Below are 20,127 nucleotides of genomic sequence, written 5' to 3'. Positions count from 1 at the left end.
ATCTAGCTTGAACTCATGCTATTAATATAATTTAGAGAGGGAAAGAGGTTCATTAACTTTCTTAATGTTTGAAAACTGACTTTCTTTATTTTCCTTTGAGCCCAAGTAATGATGCATGACTTCAAATCAGTTTACTAAAGTTATGTCAGTTGTTTTGTTGGAATATTTTGGGATTTTAGTATCAGCAATATACTCATGAAATAAGTATTTGCACCTTCATAATAAAAATAAAAATATTAGCTTTTTCTTCATAAGGGAATGAAAAGAATCACTATTAAAATGATAAGAAAGTATATGTACTCTTGATTAATACTAGCTATTATTTAATTTGTGAAATCAATATTTTGTTAGAGTAATGAAATTCAAGCTTTTACAGTCAACTGTGAACAGAAAAGATGTCATCTATATATACTAAGAAGTTATATTGCTTTTAGGAATTGCACAATTGTACCGTTATATTATGTCAATATTGTATGCAATGAAAAATTAATGCTCAACTATCCTAATGGTTAAATTACAATATTTTCTGAAACTTTGTGAATAAATACCATGGGAAAAATTCTATTCTGGACATAACGAAACATAAGGAGAAAATTATTTTTATAATGTAAAAATGTTAAGATATACATAACTGCATAAATATATACAAACATGTACATATTTATATCTTGTCAGGGTAATATAATTTTACTGTTGTTTATTTGCTGAAACACTTTAGTGGATATTATTAAGAACTGCAATGTCAAAAACTAAAGAATATAAGTTTTTATTTTATATTTCTTAATTTTATTTACAAAGTACAATTACCATAATGCCCTAAAATTATTCTCAAACTTGGTCATTTCAGTGACATTTGAGCAATAAGATAATATAATATAGCTGAAGCATATTATAGAATTATTTTAATGAATATTGCATCCAAATGATAGCATTATTTTAAAACTTTGTTGAGCAAAGTTGAGGGGCAAGCTTAAAGAGCAGGAGCACATAAGAAATCCAGTTTGATTCCCAACATAGCCAGAAAGAAACAGTCGTTGAGAAGCACAAAAATGTCATCAAACTATTTATTAGGTGGGGTACACTGATAAATTAATGGCATGGGTAACTTGTTATATATAACATACTATTTTCATGTTTTTTTAATTTAATATATTTTAGTCAATATATTTAACTTTTGTTAGAAGTATGCACATAGATCAAGGGCTTAGATTTAAGGGTTAGATAGTCTTAATGTTTCATGCATAACAAAGCAGGCTAACTTCATCCAGAGCAGAGACTCCAAAATTTGTCTGACCTACCACATTCCCCTTTTCTGGGGTAAAAAAATCATTCACATTCCCTGAAAATCATGAACTAAAGAAATACTGTTTTCCTCAATTGTACCAGCATATATTGATTCTCTGATCATTCCAGCATTCCAGGGGGCAGTATTGTCCACTTGGGGAAACACTGGAGACAACTCATAGATTAGTTACCATAGATGTTTCATAATGTAGGAGAGGTAATTTAAAATACCACAGGAAATAATTTGCAATAAATGTATGAGTCACTTCAATTGGGAATTCAGAAACCCTTCCCTTTTTTACTAATTTCTCCCTCCCTCCCTCCCTTCCTTCCTTCCTTCCTTCCTTCCTTCCTTCCTTCCTTCCTTCCTTCCTTCCTTCCTTCCTTCCTTCCTTCCTTCCTTCCTTCCTTCCTTCCTCCTATCCTTCCTTCCTCCTTCCCTTCCTTCCTTCCTTCCTTCCTTCCATCCTTCCTTCCTTCCTTCCTTCCTTCCTTCCTTTCCTTCCTTCTTCCTTCCTTCCTTCCTTCCTTTCTTCCTTCCTTCCTTCCTTCCTTCCTTCCTTCCATTTGTCCTCCTTCTTTTCTTAATTTCTGCATATCTTTTGCACAATTTTAAATATTTGGGATATTAGTAATTATTTGAGATGTCTTATATGACTGATCATAATGAGAGATGGTTTTCTGAAAGTAAATTTGTATGGTGGTTACACAAAGATTATGGGGAAAGAAATTTATTAGCAGCAATCCTATCTGCAAGTTACAAACTGAAGCAGTGAAGAGAAAGGATTAACAAGAAAAAAGTTTTAATAAAGTGTGAAGTGTCCTTGACTTTATTATTCACAGTATGATACAGTGTTTACTGAAGTTAGAAAGCAAACAGTGATAAAGCAATAAACTACTAAGCACTGTAGCCATAATAAGGTGACTCATCAGGGAACAGTAGGTTAAAAATACAAGTTATCTTTCAATGCAATAATTCTGGATACTACAGAGTTAAAACCTTTATTTCTTCTAAATGAGATCGTAGCTGGTGCCGAATAACGACAAACTCTATTATCAAAAAGTGAAAAGAGGAAGAAGAAAGAATATCACACTTGGGGCCAGAGTGATATCACAGCAGTAGGGCATTTGCCTTGCACATGGCTGACCCAGGAATGACCTGAGTTTGATCCCCGGGGTCCCATATGGTCTATGGAGCCAGGAAAGATTTCTGAGTAATCCTGAACATCACTAAGTGTGGCCCAAAAACTTAAAAAAAAATAAAAAAGGAAAAGAACTTTACACTAGTAGTGTCATAGGAATACTGGTAGAAAATTCTGTGCATATATTGAGAAAAATAAATAAATTTAGAATTGTTAGACACAGAAGTTGAGTTTGAGTAAATGAATGAAATTTAAGAAATAAACTGGGGGATGAAAAAAATAGCACAGTGGTTGAGGGTCAATCTGGTGTTGTAACTCAAAGGTACGAATGAAGAAAGAAAAAGAAATGTAAATAATTTAATCTGCCAACATTTTTCTTTTTTATAAGAGAAGCTGTTCTCAGAATCTAGACAATATGGTAGAGATAAAATAGGATACAAGACTTTGTAGACCAAAAAGGAGAAAGGAAGGAAAAAAATATTAGAGGTAAAAATGAGTGAAAACAAAAGCAATCATGAGAAACGTGACTAGAAATAAGTCTGAAACCAATGTGAGAGCAGTAGATATCTCCTTTTCTAAAGGATAATTGAGAGAAGTATTTGGAAATCCTGTTAATTTGTTTGGAAAAATTTCTCAAACAGAGAAAATAAGTATAATTATTTACAGTACATTAAATTTTATTTCCCATATTAAAGAACACTTCCATCAAAGCAAAGTGTAGATGTATAACTCATAGTTAAATGTATGTGATTTTCATACCAGTAGCATAATTTTATAATTTAAAATCTGGTCAGAAAAAGAAATTGCTTTGAAAAAATGCAACTTTTCAATGGACTAGAGCAAGACTACAGGGGGTAAGGTGTTTACCTTGCCCACAGTTGATCCAAGTTTGACCCCTGACACCACATAATATTGTCCCCCCAAAAATAAATAAAAAGTTTATAAAGTCATCCTATTTAAGATAAAGCACCACATGCATTTTAATTACTCCTCATTAAAAGACCTTAACTATAACATTTTAAAGTTAATTAAAATAGCAGTATCATAAAAATTAAAGAATCAAAGGTCTTATATAAAAATTAGTATTCTAAATATTCTTTGAAGATCCAGTCATTTTTTTTCTGTGCTCTTTACATATTAAAAATTTTAAATGAGAATCCATCTTCACAGATATCTTATTTCATTTCTTCTGTATTCAACATAAGCTTTCATTAGTCATTTCAAAGTCTACTATAAAATATCAATTATAAACTGATATTGATAATATATTAAGAAATTCAGGGGCCAGAGCAGTGACACGCAGAGGTAAGGAGTCTTCCTAGCCAGCACTAGCCTAAGACAGACTGCGGTTCAATACCCTGGCATCCCATATAGTCCCCAAGCAAGGAGCAATTTCTGAGTGCATAGCCAGGTGTAACCCCTGTGCGTCACAAAATAAAAAACCAAAATAACAAAATAAAAGGAAATTCATGTGTGTTTATTTGATAATATCAGTATTCCATGTACATTTCAGAGTATTTATCAATATTTTTATTGCATTTTTATAAATCATTTGTAAAATATTATAAGAGATATTTAAAGGGAAATTATTTAAAATACTGAAACATAATAATTATTACCATATGCATTTCAAATTTTATAATATTTTCATAGCTCACTAAAATATTCATAAGGACTAAACATCAGTAAGAGTAGGTTTGTCCAAATATGCTACTCATTTGACCTAGGAAGCATGATTAATTTATAAGAATTAAGAAATCCACATAACCTTTGAATATCATTTAGCAATCAAACATGACTGGAAAGAAGCGATCAATCATATTGTTATGAATGAACATTTGAATTTGAAGTGAAGAGATATATATAAGAAAAATCAAAATATGTTAAAAAAAAGTTTGAGATTACTGTTTGAAACAAATTATTCTTGTCAATTTAGCTTTACTTGACAATTGCTAAAATAATTTAAATTATTAATAATTATGCTCTGCATAAAGGGAAAATATTGAATTTTATATTTTTGAAAACTAAATGCTCAGGAATAGATTGAATTTTCTAGAGGTTTCAAGGTGCTACTTAAAAATATGATGAGCAAACAATCAAAAAAGTACTTCTTGATTCTATTGCAAATAGTGTTGGTCATATGCTAAGGTTTTGCTAAATATTACATGTCAGTATAAATAGGATGAGGGCTAAGGAACTTACACATTGTCTACTCATTAAAATATTTTATTATTTTTAATTAAATCACTGTGAGATACACAGTTGTAAATTAGTTTATGATCAAGTCTCAGTCATACAATGTTCAAATCAATTTACCAATGCACATTCTAGTTTCCCTCCCATCTGCCACTATGACATATGTTTTCTACTCTCCTTCTCTCTATTTCTCTCTCCCTTTTAGACTCTCTTTTGTAATATTTTAATAGTATCATTTATATTTTATCATGTATATTATTTATGTGTATGTTATGATATTATCATGCAAATCACTTTATCTTCTTTCAGCACCCAGTTCTTATTCAAAGTGATCATTCTCAGCTATCACTGCCATGGTGGCTCTTTCTTTGTCCTAATTGCACTCCCCCTCTCTTTGTGTCCACCTATTTTTATATCTGGCACCATGTCTTACACCAAGACATGTCTTGCCCCAAGAACAGAGTAAAAGTAGTTCCAGAGCAATGCTGTGTGTGGTCCCAAAAAGAAGAAATAAAATAAAAATTAAACATTAAAATCAAGATAATTTAGTCCAAGAAAGTACCATCTAATCCTACCTAGCTCCTGTCTTCTTGTATGATTGTATTTAACTGAAAAAATTCCTATATCTTAATATTAAAGTGAGATGATATAGGTAGCACAGTAGGTCAAAAACAATTATAACTAAGATAGTACACAAAGGAAATAAATTTAAGAAAAGAAGCCTGATCAGATAATAATAACTTAATGTGAAAAAGTTAAAGATATACCCTTGGATTTATTTATAAGTTCTGTAATATTTGATTATGTGGTATAATTCATTGATCTCTTCGATTTTAAAATTAAATTAACCTGAATAATTTATTTTTAACTGAACAGAAAAAGATAAAAAGTTTTAAATTATTCTGTTATTTTACTTTTCTTCCTTCTTGTTCATTTTTGCCACACTTATTCCTGGCTCTGTGCTCAAGGCCACTCCTGGTGGGGCTTAGAGAACTAATATATGAGATGCCAAGTATGGAACTCAGGTTGATCATTTGTAAGGCAAATTCGTGGGGAAAATGCCCTACCCACTGTACAATTGTTCTGGCCTTTTAATACTACGTTTTTAAGTTGCAAAGATAAATATAACTTAAATATCTCTACTCCTGTTTGAATTGCAAATCGTATTCCAGTCATTATCTATGGAAAGTGAGAAATATTCTAGTAAAAATTATATGTCTAGAAAAGTCATCATTTTTAAAAAAAAACCTACCAAAATAAATGTAGCGAGTACTGTATTGAACCATTGTTAAACTTGGTTTTTAAGAGTCATTTAAAATTCTATCATTTATTGATTAGTGAGGACATTACAATGTACTTAGTGAGAAATAAATTATATTTATGATTATGAAAGTTTATAATATTTTTGAAAAGTTAAATAAGAGTTTTCTCTATGTTCATTGATTGTTATTTAAAATCTTTTGAGCCAGAATTGTATCATTATTTAAAAATCTCAGAAGTAGTCTCACATAAAAGTTGAGATCCTCAATTCTTATAGCTATGAACTTGTATTTCTCTGTGAAAGTCCTTTTTATGTGATTCTCAGTATGGTTTCAAAATTTTATAGTCCAATTTAATAACTGTCAAAGGTTACAGGAAATATGAATACATAACCAGCAATCTGGAATAGAGGCAGTGATTTCAGATAAGCTAAAAAACATGTCCACATGAAAGCACTCTCTAATGTATAATCTACTTTCTCTAACCTTCACAGAAAATATGAAAATATACCCCAAAACTCAAATACCAAAAACTAACAAGAGTTGAGTAGACTAAATGTAAAGAAAAGTATCTGGCAAAATGTCTCCTACTTAGGCCATTGTCAATGGTGTGGTTTTGAGAAATACATCCTTGAAACAATTTTACATATGTACCCTCTGAATATTATAGAGAATAACCTCTCTACTCCCCACCCCCTATTAAAGCAAAAGAGATTTTACAAAAGCACAAAACCCTCTAATCTACGAAACCCTATGTCATACATAGCTCCAATTGTTCAGGAACTATCTTTTGAAAAAAATGACAGTCACCTTGTTACTGCCATTACAACTTCTTCTGTTGAATTCTTTCTAAACAGCAGATGAAATAACAGGCATTGAAACGGTGACACAGAAATACTTTACAATATGTCATACTATAGAGTTAAATAGTTTTCAGGAAAGATATAAGTGTCCATATCTGAGTGTAGAGTTTTTCATATTCTTTTTTAATTTTTTCATTTTGGGGATGCACTCTGTGACTCTCAGGGGTTACTCCTGGCTATGCGCTCAGAAATCGCTCCTGGCTTGGGGGATCATATGGGACACTGGGGATCTAACCAAGGTCCTTCCTGGGTCAGACGCATGCAAGGCAAACATCCTACCACTGTGCTATTGCTCTGGCTTTGTTTTTTATTTTATTATTATTTATTAAAGAATAAAGATTTAAGGAAATAACTACACTAAAACTATCATGACAGACTTAATGAGTGAGAGAAATAGAATGCTTATCTTTAATACAGGCAAGGGTTGGGAAGAAGGGAGACGAGCATTGGTGGTGGGCATGTTGCATTGGTGAAGGGGGTGTTCTGTTTATGACTGAAACCCAACTAACAACCATGCTTGTAATCATGGTGCTTAAATAAAGAGTTTATATAGAAAAAAAGGATACAGATTGTCCTAGGTCAGAGAGAGTATGCTATTGATTCAGTCCCTCAAACCTTCCAATATATTTAATCTAAATATCCTAAGACAAAGTATGATTCCTGAGAATCAACTTGGTCCAGAGCTGAGAACTGAGTGGGAACACATTGAGAACTCTAGAGCAAAAAGTAAACAGTAAAGAGGCAGCATATCTTGGTTTTTATCAAATCTTAGTCCCAAATTTATCACAATCTGTCCAAGGGTAATTTAATAGTTACTAAGTACAATAAACAACCAAAGAAAATGAAACCTTAGAAAAGTTATCCATGCTAAAAACAATACAAGATGAAGAGCCTAATTCTGAATACTGTTTTATGAAAGATAAAGTACATTTTGAAACTATCTATTGAATGTTCTCAAAAGAATCTGAAAAAGAATGGTCTTTACATAAAAGCAACAATAATAACCAAATAGAATCAGGACTAAAAGAAGCTGATTCAACAAATATTTACTACAATGTAAGAGATGCATGCAGTTTAATCCCAAGATTTTATTCATTTCCCAAAATAACAACATGGTGTCCAAACACAGAGTGAAAGTAGTTCCAGAACAATGCTGTGTGTGATCCCAAAATAAAGAAATAAAATAAAAATTAAACATACAATGAGGCTACTGAAAATAACTTCAAAGGAAATGTAAAAAAACCAAACTAGAAAACAACAGAGAATGTAAACAAAAAGGCTATTGGGGGGGGGGGCACACTCGGCAGTACTCAGGGGTTACTCCTGGCTGTTTGCTCAGAAATAGCTCCTGGCAGGCATGGGGAACCATATGGGATACCAGGATTCGAACCAACCACGTTTGGTCCTGGATCAGCTGCTTGCAAGGTAAACACCGCTGTGCTATCTCTCCGGGCCCAATAAAGGCGATTTTTCAACAGGAACAAGCCCTGGAGAAATTGCTCTGTGTTGGTCTTTCATGGTAATTTCAATCTAAATGTATGGGACTGACAATTTCATGTCAGGAGCACTTGTGCTTAGTTCTCACTTGGACCAGTCCCAACAATGTGATCCATGTTGAATGTTCATTTACATTAATGGGGATATTCATAATATTAAAACTACATGTCAAATTTGTTAAAACATAGATTATAAGAAATATATGCTGAAAATTTAACCTTACCAGTCTATTTCTCCATAACATTTTTGTTTTTATATATAAAATCAATTTTTCTTTATATCTTACACAACTACCACTAGTGGGCCAAAAACAAAAACAAAAACACAGCTTCCCGGAAGAAACAATATTTAAATTGTTTTGCATCTATTATGTTTACTAGATATAATTGTTAAAATGTTGACATTTTAATTGTTTCCAAAGAATTTCAGGAGTGCTTGATCCACTATTTTTAAAGAATGCCACGGATATCCTTAGAGAAATTGCATTAAATCTTGTACAGTGCTTTGGAAGTATTTGTCATTTTAATGATGGTAATCTTCCCATCTTATGAATGAAATATGTTGTCTTCATTTTCTTCTGTCCTCTTTTATATATTAAAGCAGTGTTTTGTAGTTCTCTTTGTATATAGGTCTTTGAACTATTTAGTTAATTTGACTGCAAGGTATTTGAATTTGTGAGGCACTAATGTGAATGGGATCGCTCTTATTAAGTTCATTTCTACTGGGGCCAGTGAGGTGGCACTAGATGTAAGGTGTCTGTCTTGCAAGCGCTAGCCAAAGGAGGACTGCGGTTCAATCCCCTGGCGTCCCATATGGTCCCCCCAAGCCAGGGCCAATTTCTGAGCGCTTAGCCAGGAGTAACCCCTGAGCAACAAAGGGGTGTGGCCTGAAAAACGAAACAAAAGTTCATTTCTTCTCTATCATTATTTGTGTATATGAAGGCCATTGATTTTTGCATGTTAAAATCAAAGCTTGCCACTGTTAATTTTGTTGCCTGTCACAAAATAGCTAGATCAACCCTTAAGAAAAATAATATGGGAGGCATAGCTTTCCATAACTTTAAATTGTACTACAAAGCAATAGTCATTAAAACAGCAAGGTATTGGAATAAAGACAGATGCTCAGATCATTTGGATCATTTTGAGTATTCAAAGAATGTCCCCCAGACATGCAAGCAATTACTCTTTGATAAAGTTGCAGGGAATGCAAAATGGAGTGAGGACATCATTTTCAACAAATGGTATTGGGACAACTGGTGAGTCATATGCAGAAAAGTGAACTCCAATTTACCCATTTCTTTTTGTCTATGTCTTCTATTAAGACCTAAAGCATAATCATTCAGACCACTGAAACAATCAAGGGCACACCACAGATTAATGTTACAGGTCCCACTCATCAAATATATTTTTGCAAATTACCATTTCCTTTTTCTCTCTTTTTCCCTACTTCCTCTTTTCTTCTCTCCTTTCTTCTTCTTCTTCTTCTTCTTCTTCTTCTTCTTCTTCTTCTTCTTCTTCTTCTTCTTCTTCTTCCTCTTCTTCTTCTTCTTCTTCTTCTTCTTCTTCTTCTTCTTCTTCTTCTTCTTCTTCTTCTTCCTCTACTTCTTTTTCTCCTTCTCCTTTGTCTTCTTTTTTATCATATCAATTTATATAAAATAAATCCCATGTTGTCAGTTTCTCTTTAGAAAAAGGAACCTTGAAACATAAGATGCAGAGGATGATACTTTATAGGATAGCCACCTCATATAGTCCTCACATTGCTCAGTACTCTAGACACAAAAACTATGCTTATCCTAAAATGCTTCAACCACTATCTAATCCTGAAACCTTCATTTAGCAAAGCCTACCCTTGTCAGTGATGAAGTGCCTTTAAATTAGAAAACCTTCCACACAAGGGCCAATTTCTTTTTTTTACTTAATTTTACCATTTTTACTTATTCTTCTTTTCTCTTCTCTCTTCTCTTTTGTTTTCCCTTTCTATCTCTCCTAATCTATATTATTTTTTAAACTTGGTGATGTCTATAAGCCATATATTTTATAATTTATTTATTTATTTTTTTTCTTTTCTTTTTTTATTATTTTTATTTTAATTATGACAACAAAGATGCAAAGAAAAGAGGACAGGGTAAAGTTACAGTGGAAGCCCAATCACCCATAAACAAAATCTCACGGTATTCCCATCGATGATATCCCAGCCTTGAACTTTCAGCCAAAGAACATTGAGAAAAACAAAACTAAACCCATGTAGAATACAATTACTTTGTCCCTCAAATCCCCAGTTGTTAGTACATACTATTTCTTAGCAGCACACAATATAATCTAAAGATATTAGACTTATGTAACTCCTTAAACATGAGGGCAAAGTACATTTCTCTAGTTCCATGCACATGCTTACTAGTTTAAAGTTAACCTCAAAAGTTTTAGTGGGTTGTTTTTCTTAAGGATTGGCGTCAAGGGAACTTAGTAAAAAACGGTATTAAAGTGGCATTTGTTTGCATAGGCCCACCCAAAACATAAGGGACATGGAAAGACAAATTATGGTCTAAATACAAGGAGACCCTACCCCTGAAGTTTCCTGGCACAGGACTGACTCTAGGTCTCCAGGCAAACTAGTTTGTCCAATTCAAGTCATCGTCTTTAGTGGCAATACACCTCCATTCCTCACATAGTCTCTGTTGTTGGTATCATGCTTCTGTATTAAAGATCCTGGAGTCTGCATATTCCATATTGCAGGTCAGGGATGGTGCAGAGCATGCTCTCGTTTCACATCACACTTAAGAGGGGCACTAGAGAGAACCTATGTCCTGTAGAGCAGGTCATTGTTGTTGTTAAGTCTTCTCAGTGTAAACGGAAGTCTCTTTTTAGGGGGTCGATGTCAGACCCTTGGTAGTGTCTTTCCTGGTAGAGGACTGCTTCCAGCTGTTGCTATAAAAAGACCTTGGGATGTTTCGTAGATAGCTTGCCTGGTTCTTGGCGTGAATGGAGGATGCCCATTCTTCTTGAGGCCTGGTGCCAGGGTCATTATATCAATGTTCAGGGTGTAAGGTACATTGTACTGAGATTTAATTAGATAAGGACTTATCTGTATGTATGGTGTTTTCCCATTTTAATGTGTCTATGCAAACTAGGATCAATGCCATGAAGCGTTATTGGTGCATCTGGAGGCAATAGGAATAAGACCAGCAATTTCCATGACATAGTTCAATCATAGGCATCAAACTGAGGGACAGTTCCATCAACAATCCTTACTATACAGCTTACAAAGAAAAGACAAGATGAAAAGTGGATAGAAACATCATGGTAAAAAAATATATAGAAAGTTACATCAGTTAAAGAAAATACCCATAAAATATTCAATATGTGTTCAATTTGTGTCCTTCTAAATAGTTCTGGGATTTGTTAGAACTACTGTATGTCTTAGGTCAGAGATTAAAACTATGTGTTACTAAAGTTAAGAAGGATAAATCTGGGGTACTGATGGTTGGGAGGAGCAAATGTTCACGTGGGGGCTAGCGCCCCCGAGCGGTTTGCAAAATGTAGACTGGTATGAAATTTCCAGTGACAGTCTGAGTATAGCTGAGCAGCTATCTGCATCCACTCTGATCATACTCCACCCCCTAAGCCCACCCTAGGCCAGTGTCCGGAGCCTGGCCTGGGAGTGGGGAAAAACCCAGGGTGCCCGGTCAACTCCTACCAAGGAACCCACCTGGAGATCCGGAGGAATGGGGGAGAGGGGGGGTCGGGTGACCCAGGTCTGGGCCCCCCTGACCCTAGGCCGGACCAAAAGGCTGCTGGCCCATGGGGAGGGCCTGCCAGCTGCCCATCCCGTGCCGGCTAAAAATCCTGCTCCAGGAAGGGAGAGGGACCCTCCCAAGCCCGAAGGACAGGGATTTGAGGCCCCACCCTAGGCCAGTGTCCCGGCCTGGCCTGGAGTGGGGAAAACCCAGGGTGCCCCCGTTCAACCTCCTACCAGGAACCCACCCTGGAGATCCGGAGGGAATGGGGGAGAGGGGGGTCGGGTGACCCAGGGTCCGGGCCCCCCTGACCCTAGGGGGGGCCGTACCAAAGGCTGCTGGCCCATGGGGAGGCCTGCCAGCTGCCCGTCCGTGCCGGCTAAAATCCTGCTCCAGTAAGGGGAGAGGGACCCTCCCAAGCCCGAAGGACAGGGATTTGAGCCGCCCCACCCTAGGCCAGTTATAATTTATTTAAAAGGAAATATATCACATAGGTTGACACAATTGATCATAATACATTTGTTTCAGAAATAACAAAGGGCAAAGTTAAAAAATAAAAAAAAACTAACCATATGGGAAGAAAAGAAAAAGGTTCAGTAGCAAGTATATATTTTGAGAATTATTGAAATAACCAATTAACTCATTAAAGGCCTAGCAGAAAGTTTAATATGCTTTTCTACCTCTTTTTTTTTTAATAAGGATAAGATTAAAGAAGTACAGCAAAAACGTTGTTAGAGTGTTAGTGTTTGCATAGGAGGCACAAGCAAAATATGGGGGCACATGGGAAGGAAAAGCCTTGGCCTAAATACAAGGAGACCTTACCCCTGAAGTTTTCTGGTATAAGGCCATTTTCTAGGCTCCAGAATACTAGGTTGTCCAACCCAAGGTCATTGTCTGTAGTGCCAATAAACCTTTATTTTCCCAGCCCAGTTGCTGTTGTTGGGTGTCAGTTTTCTGTAGTTAAAGATCCTGGAATCTGTGCATATTCTACATTGAAGTCAGGATGACGTGAGCATCCTCTAGTTTCACCTCACAATTAGAGGGGCAATGCGATAGCCCTGCCCTGAAAGCAGGTTGTTGTTGTTGTTGTTGCTGATATGTCTTCTCCATGTTAAGGGACCTCTCTTTGGAGTAGGTCAAATGCCAGCAGCGGTAGGGTCCTTCTGTGGTATGAAGATTTGTCCCCAGGTGATGTTATAGACAACCGTGGTTGTTTCATAGATGCATCCTGGTTCAGAGGTTAATGGACCAATGCCCATTCTTCTGAGGCCTAATCCAAGGTCATTATGATAATGTGTTCAGAGTGTAGGTCCCACTGCATTACAAGATTTGTGTGTTCCTATCTTTATTAGATAAGAACTTGTTTGTAGGTATAGTATTTTTCATTTTTTAATGTGCCTATGCAAAAGTGGAACAATGCCTTATGACATTATTGGTGCATATGAGGAACGCTGGAAACAAATCCAACAATCCCAATAATTATCCTGACACAAAAACAGCTGCCAAATCATACCCCCAGTGATATGATAAAGAAGATCCCAATACTCTGCTACTATTGATCTCTCAGAGGGCCTCCTCCCCTCCTCCTTTCTTCATTGTGTGCCTCTGCATGCTAAGAGACTCGGTTTCTGAGAAGTGACAGCTCAAGAATTTTTCCTGATATGGATCCATCACCAGCTGGTTATCAAACTTCTCCAAGCCAAGCCACATCCAAAATGATGCACCAAATTTAACACATGTCCACCTATTCAGAGACATAAAAGGGACACGTGCATATATATATCTTTTTGAATAACTTGTATGTATTCCCTTAACAGCTATAAAACTTATTGAATATTTCTCTTATACAGTATTATTTTATCTTTTCTTAATTCAATTATTTCTTAAGAGTTCAGACCCTTCCTATGAGGGTCAGGCCTCCAACAACAACTTAAGAATAAATTACTAATGTCTTTCTTTATGGTGGGCATAACTTTGTAGACAGTGGTCTTCTCTCTGATTGCCAAACCTAAATTGTAGACAATCTATGCAGAAAGTGTAAATAGTCCTCCTTATATATTTATCCCTCTTCCTCCCTTCAGAAATCTTTCTATCCTCTTCAGCCCCCATCCTGATCTGACATTTCTCTTTTATCCTTTACACTCAATTTTTAACTCAGTAGGGTATCGAGATCGACTTCCTGCCCCCAAAAGACACCTCTTAGCTCCAAAAGCTAAAGACACCCTTTCAAGCCCCAGATTTTGTGCCCCAGAAAGAAACTACAACCAATATATCTGCTGACTCATACTTTGTGGCCCTTCTCCCCCTCCTAAATGCATACTGTTGCATGCTACAACATTCAGCTCCAGAAGGGCCCCCATCTCAAGGATACTACCTGATCCCTTAATGCTGCAAATCATTTTTCAAACTCAACAAGACCATGGTGTATTATGAAAGTGTGAGGTTAACTTAAGCTAATATGCCTGTATATGGAAATGTAAAAAATTACTATGCCTGTAATGTTTATGGAGTTACGTAAGGTTTTATGGCTTTAGATTGCCTTATGTGCTGTTAAGAAATATTATAATTGGTTACAATCTGGGGACTTGAGGGACAAAGTAATTGTACATGGATTCTGTCTTATTTATCTTAATGTTCTTTGGCTGAAATTTCAAAGTTAAGATATCAGCAAGGGGACTTCTGAGAATTATGTTATGGGTGATTGTCCTTCCACTGTAACTTTACCTTGTCCTCTTTCTTTGCATCCTTGTTCTCATAATTAAAAATAAAAAAATTAAAAAAAGAAATATTATAATGGTTACAATCTGGGGACTTTTAAATTAATATTTATAATCTCTAGATGGGAATCCTCCCTTTTTATCTGCTTTTTTCCTTTTTTTTTTCAAACAGAACCATATAACTTGAATTACTTTGTTATGCCTCAGAAATTGAGGCAGGGAGAGGGGGAGGATAGTACCAAAACCAAACAGTCATATTGAATATTGAGCAGGAAATAAAAACTGATCAGACATAAACACAAAACTCAAAATTAATGACAACAGAATTGATACTCAATCTACAACAGCTATAGACAGAGGAAACCAGTTACACTAGCAGTCAGGGAGAGCAAAAGAGGGAGATATGGGATGCATACTGGGTACAGGGGTGGAGAGAGGGATAGCACTGGGTAGTGGAAAAAGTCCTGATTTATTGTCACTGTACTTAAATATTACAGTGAAAGATTTGTAATTCACTTTGTTCACAAAAAAAATTTAAATAAAAAGTGAACTCGAACTCCATCTAACACCATGTACAAAGGTCAAATGCAAATAGATTAAAGACCTGGATATTATACTCAAATGCATATGGTACATAGAAGAACAAGGTAAAACATAGGGTAAAACACTCCATGACACTGATTCTAAAGGCACCTTCAAGGGAAGAAACATCACTGTCCAAACAAGTGGAAGCAAAGATAAACAAATGAGACTAAATTAAGCTGAGAAGTTGTTTCTGCACCTCAAAGGAAATAGTGACTAGGATACAAAGGGCCACCCACAAAATGGGAGAAACTATTCATCCAAATACCCATCAGATAAGGGGCTAATATCTAAGAAATACAAAGTACTGACAGAATTTAATAAAAAAAAAATGGGAGAAAGAAATGAACAGCCTTTATGGAAAGCAATATGGAGATTTCTCAAACTGAAAATCGAGCTTCCATATATTCCAGCTATATCACTTCTAGAAATTTTCCCTAGAAATACAAAACAAAATTAAAAAGTGCCTTCTGCACACCTATATTCATTGAAGCCCTATTTAAAATACCCTGAATCTGGCCGGGAGCGGTGGCGCAAGTGGTAATTTACATTGGTCTCAATTAAAATTATATTAAAAAAAAAACTATGGCACATATACACAATGAAATATTCTGCTGCCTGTCTGGCAAAATGGAGTTATGAAATGTTCCTATTACAATGAATTATATGGAAACTATTATCTGAGTGAAATAAGGTCGTATGGAGAGGAGATAGACACAGAATAGTCTCACACATCTATGGGATTTAAGAAAAATAAATGACATTATTGGGAATAACACCCGGAGAAAATAGAGATGAGGGTTGTAGAAACTGGCCACTATATGAAGTTTACCACAAAGAATGGTGAGTGCAGTTAGAGAAATAATTACACTATCAACTACCATGACAATGGTAGTGAGTAAGAGAAGTAGAATGCCTGTCTCGAATACAGACAGGGGATCAGTAAAGAGGAAGGCAGGGGGGGTATCGGTGGTTGGGGTGAGGTTGCACTGATGAAGGGGGGTGTTCATTATATACATATAAATATATCTGTATATATTTATATATATACAGATATATTTATATGTAGTAATAATGATATATATCATAGTATATATCATATATATCATATATATATCATATATGAACTGAAACTCGAACTACAAACATGTATGTAATCATTGTGCTTAAATAAAGATATTATTATAAAAATAAAACAAAATTTTGGCATTTTGACATTGTTTATTCAATGTTTAAAAATGTCATCTTTGAGGCTGGAGCAGGTGGTGAGGAGCAGTAAGGCATCTGCCTTGCTAGTGCCTAGAACAGACCATGGTTCGATTCCCCTGGCATCTCATTGGCCCCCCAAGCCAGGAGTGATTTCTGATAGCTTAACCAGGAGTAACCCAGATGTGGCCCCCAAAAAATATATCAGTATTTGGAGGACTTAGGGAGAAAAATTGAAAAAAATCTTTTAATATTTTTGATAGAATACATTCAACTCTATTCATATTTTCCTGATAGAATAACTTCAACTTTTTCATTATTCTCTAGAGAGACTGGGAGATACAATAAAAGACCATATTAAGTGTGCTAATAGTATCACATTAAAACTACTGCTAATTTATCTTTTAGCTCTCTCATTAAATTAAAATCATGGAGCACTTTAAATAGGTGATGTACTGTGAGTGTTTCTTTGTGAAACCAACAGATGTTGAAAACTTAAAAGTAAGCATTACTTTTATTTTTGAGAAGATACTGATCAGCTGTTTCTTTATGTTATTCATAAAATTTTTGCTCTATTCAAAGCTTCTCTAGATACCCTAATAAAAAGGAGAATCAGCAGCTATTGACATGTATTAGTAGTAATAATAATAAATATGGCAATTCTTAAGTTCTCTTTTTGCTTCCTATTCGTTATTCTTGACCTTGCTTTTACTTCACATTCTATATCTTTTTTGCTAACTAAGTACATGAGATAAAATATTTCATAGGACAGTAGTTTCCAGTGGTGAGGAGGTGGTCCAATTCTGTGGTGGAGGAAAGTCCACTTCTTTCTTTTGGTAATAGCATGTTAAGTTAGTTAAAATATATAACTTTATAGACAATGTGAATGAACGAGGGAAGTAAAAAATGCTGTCTCAAATGCAGGCAATGGGTGTAGGAGAGGTGAGGGATTTGGGACATTGGTGGATGGGAATGTTGCACCTGTGAAGGGGGGTGTTCTTTATATGACTGAAACCGAACTACAATCATGTTTGTAATCAGATTGTATAAATAATTAAAAAAATAAAACGACAACCACAATTAAAAATGAATTGTCATGGTCATACACAAGAAAAAAATGTATAACTTTGAACACTCAAGACATAGTCTATTCTAGAAACATTTTATTTTAAAAAATAACCAAGAATAACAATAAAATGTTCATTCATCATGAACACCTATAATTAAAGAATTTTGAAAGTGGAAACTAAAATGCAACTCTTGAGATTAAAGTTGATATAAAACTGCCCTACAATAAAGCTAAATTTTCTAATCTTGAGTGTTGGTTTTGGGGCATACTCAATGGTGTGCAAAGATCACTACCTATTGATACTTGGGGACCATGTAGTGTGGGGAGTTCAAACCATGCCTTCTTTACTGAAAGCATGCACTTAATCCACTGAACAAACTCTCTAGTCCATTAGTCACTTTCAAAAATACTTTGGATAATTTATAGCATGGGCCCTTTTAATATGATAAAAATTACTGCCAATGTATAAATGATTATGAATATGTACTTTGGTAAATAGAGAATGACATTATTCTTTACTATCTGCCAGAGCATTGATACCTGTCTTTACTCTTAATATTTGTCTCCTTAGTTTTGTTTTGTTTTGTTTTGTTGTTTTTGTTTGTTTTTATTCATGTTAGACCATTAAACTTAAAGGTGAGCAATGGAGTTGTTCTTAAATCTATTCTTTTTAAAAAATTAAAAAAAAAAGAAAATCTATTCTTTTTTTAAGATCATTAATAATTTCATCCATTCTCTGTTGAAATACCATCCCTATGCTGATGATCCCAATCTTGTGTAATTATTTTGGATTCCTTCCCTATTTTCAAAGTAGGACTGTATTACTTATTTTCTTTTTTTTTTTTTTTTTGGGTCACACCTGGCAGTGCTCAGGGGTTATTTCTGGCTCCAGGCTCAGAAATTGCTCCTGGCAGGCACAGGGGACCATATGGGGCGCCGGGATTCGAACCGATGACCGTCCTGCATGAAAGGCAAACGCCTTACCTCCATGCTATCTCTCCGGCCCAGTATACTTATTTTCATTATCATTTAAGTGACATATTTTTATCTGAAAGTTAACATTGTTAAAATTGAACTTCTCATTCTTGGGTCCCTATGAATTTTCTCTAACAGCCTTTCCATCTGCATATCTTCCTTTCTTTTTATGACATCTTGCCACCTTTCTTCTATCCCATATGTTCAGCAAGATCAATCCTTTTTCTGCCCTTTTTATGTTTTCCATCTACACAAATATCCTTTTGCTGCTTAAATATCCCTTGCCATACCTTCCAATTATGAGCTTTTCTCTCACTCATTCACCAATTAGAATTTTCTTTGCCTGTAGCAATGAAGTCCAGAGCAACACACAATTGAGTTGTGGATTAAAGTGGGAGATGTTTACAGAGTCAGAATTGCTGGAGGTCCTTGGGAGAGGTAATTGGGTACACTGGTGATGGATGTGCTGGAAATGTACTTGAGATGCCATTATTAGTAGTATTAGTATTTAAATTCTGATTTTTAATAAAGTTACAAATAAGTAATTAATATTCTTTGCATGATGTTGTGTAACTTGATCTCTGGAAACTTTTTCAAACAAATATATTAAAAATTTTCTTGTGGTAAATATTTTTTGTATCCTCATGCCTCAGAATGCTTCCCAGTCCATGTGATCTTCAAATGAATTATTTGATATTCCCTTCTCTAGGCTATATGTCTGAAAACCTAAAGAGAAACTTTTGGTACCTTTATATATATTTATATGTCTTGAAATAATTGAGCTATAGGTAACTTTTCTTTGTTTCAAATCAGTATATTAAAATTTCTGAATTTAAATGAGAAATTCGTAAATATATTTTTTTTCACCAGCTGATTTCACAGTTCAAACTTTTGGATTAAGTTACTTACTATTCTTGTCAGATCAGATTCTCATAGATTCCAAAATAGAAAGCATTCTTAGTTTGCTTCCATAGAAAAACAAAAACTTCTTATTACAATGCAGGGTAACTTGGACAGATGTAATGATTTATTTACACCAACATTAAAGATGTCTCAGGTTGAATTTTTATATCATTTTATCTATACTATAGATATTTTTTATCAGGAAATGAAAGGCATGAAGAAAACTTAAAAAAGACTCACAAAATGGGTAATCCAAGCCTCAGTCTTTGGAAAATCAGATAAAATAAGTAAATTGATAAAGAAAACTAATGGCCACAGGTCAAAGGTAATGGAAACTTTGAATTTTAGTTAAGGCAAAAAGTTTCTAAATAGATTGAAAAAAGACTCTTTAAAATCATTTAGGTACACAACTATATATGAAACATGGAAGGAATTGGTAAATTACTAAAAATGGAATATAGAGCAATCACCAAGGGAATAAAATGAATCTAAAATAGCACCATAATAATAGTGACTGAATGAAAACTCACTCTTAAAAAAGTAGAATGCTTTTATTACAAAAAAGGATAAACTTCAGTTTAAGTAGAAGCCTATCTATAGGTATAAGAATTCAGCAATGGCCTGTAGATCATAAAATAATGAACTAGTCCCTTTATTATGCATTGAGTTTTCTGTATTCTGAAGTAAATTATATATTCTCA

This window comes from Suncus etruscus, chromosome 11 (assembly GCF_024139225.1).
Source record: "Suncus etruscus isolate mSunEtr1 chromosome 11, mSunEtr1.pri.cur, whole genome shotgun sequence".
Taxonomy (NCBI): domain Eukaryota; kingdom Metazoa; phylum Chordata; class Mammalia; order Eulipotyphla; family Soricidae; genus Suncus; species Suncus etruscus.
This window is presented reverse-complemented; position numbering follows the sequence as displayed.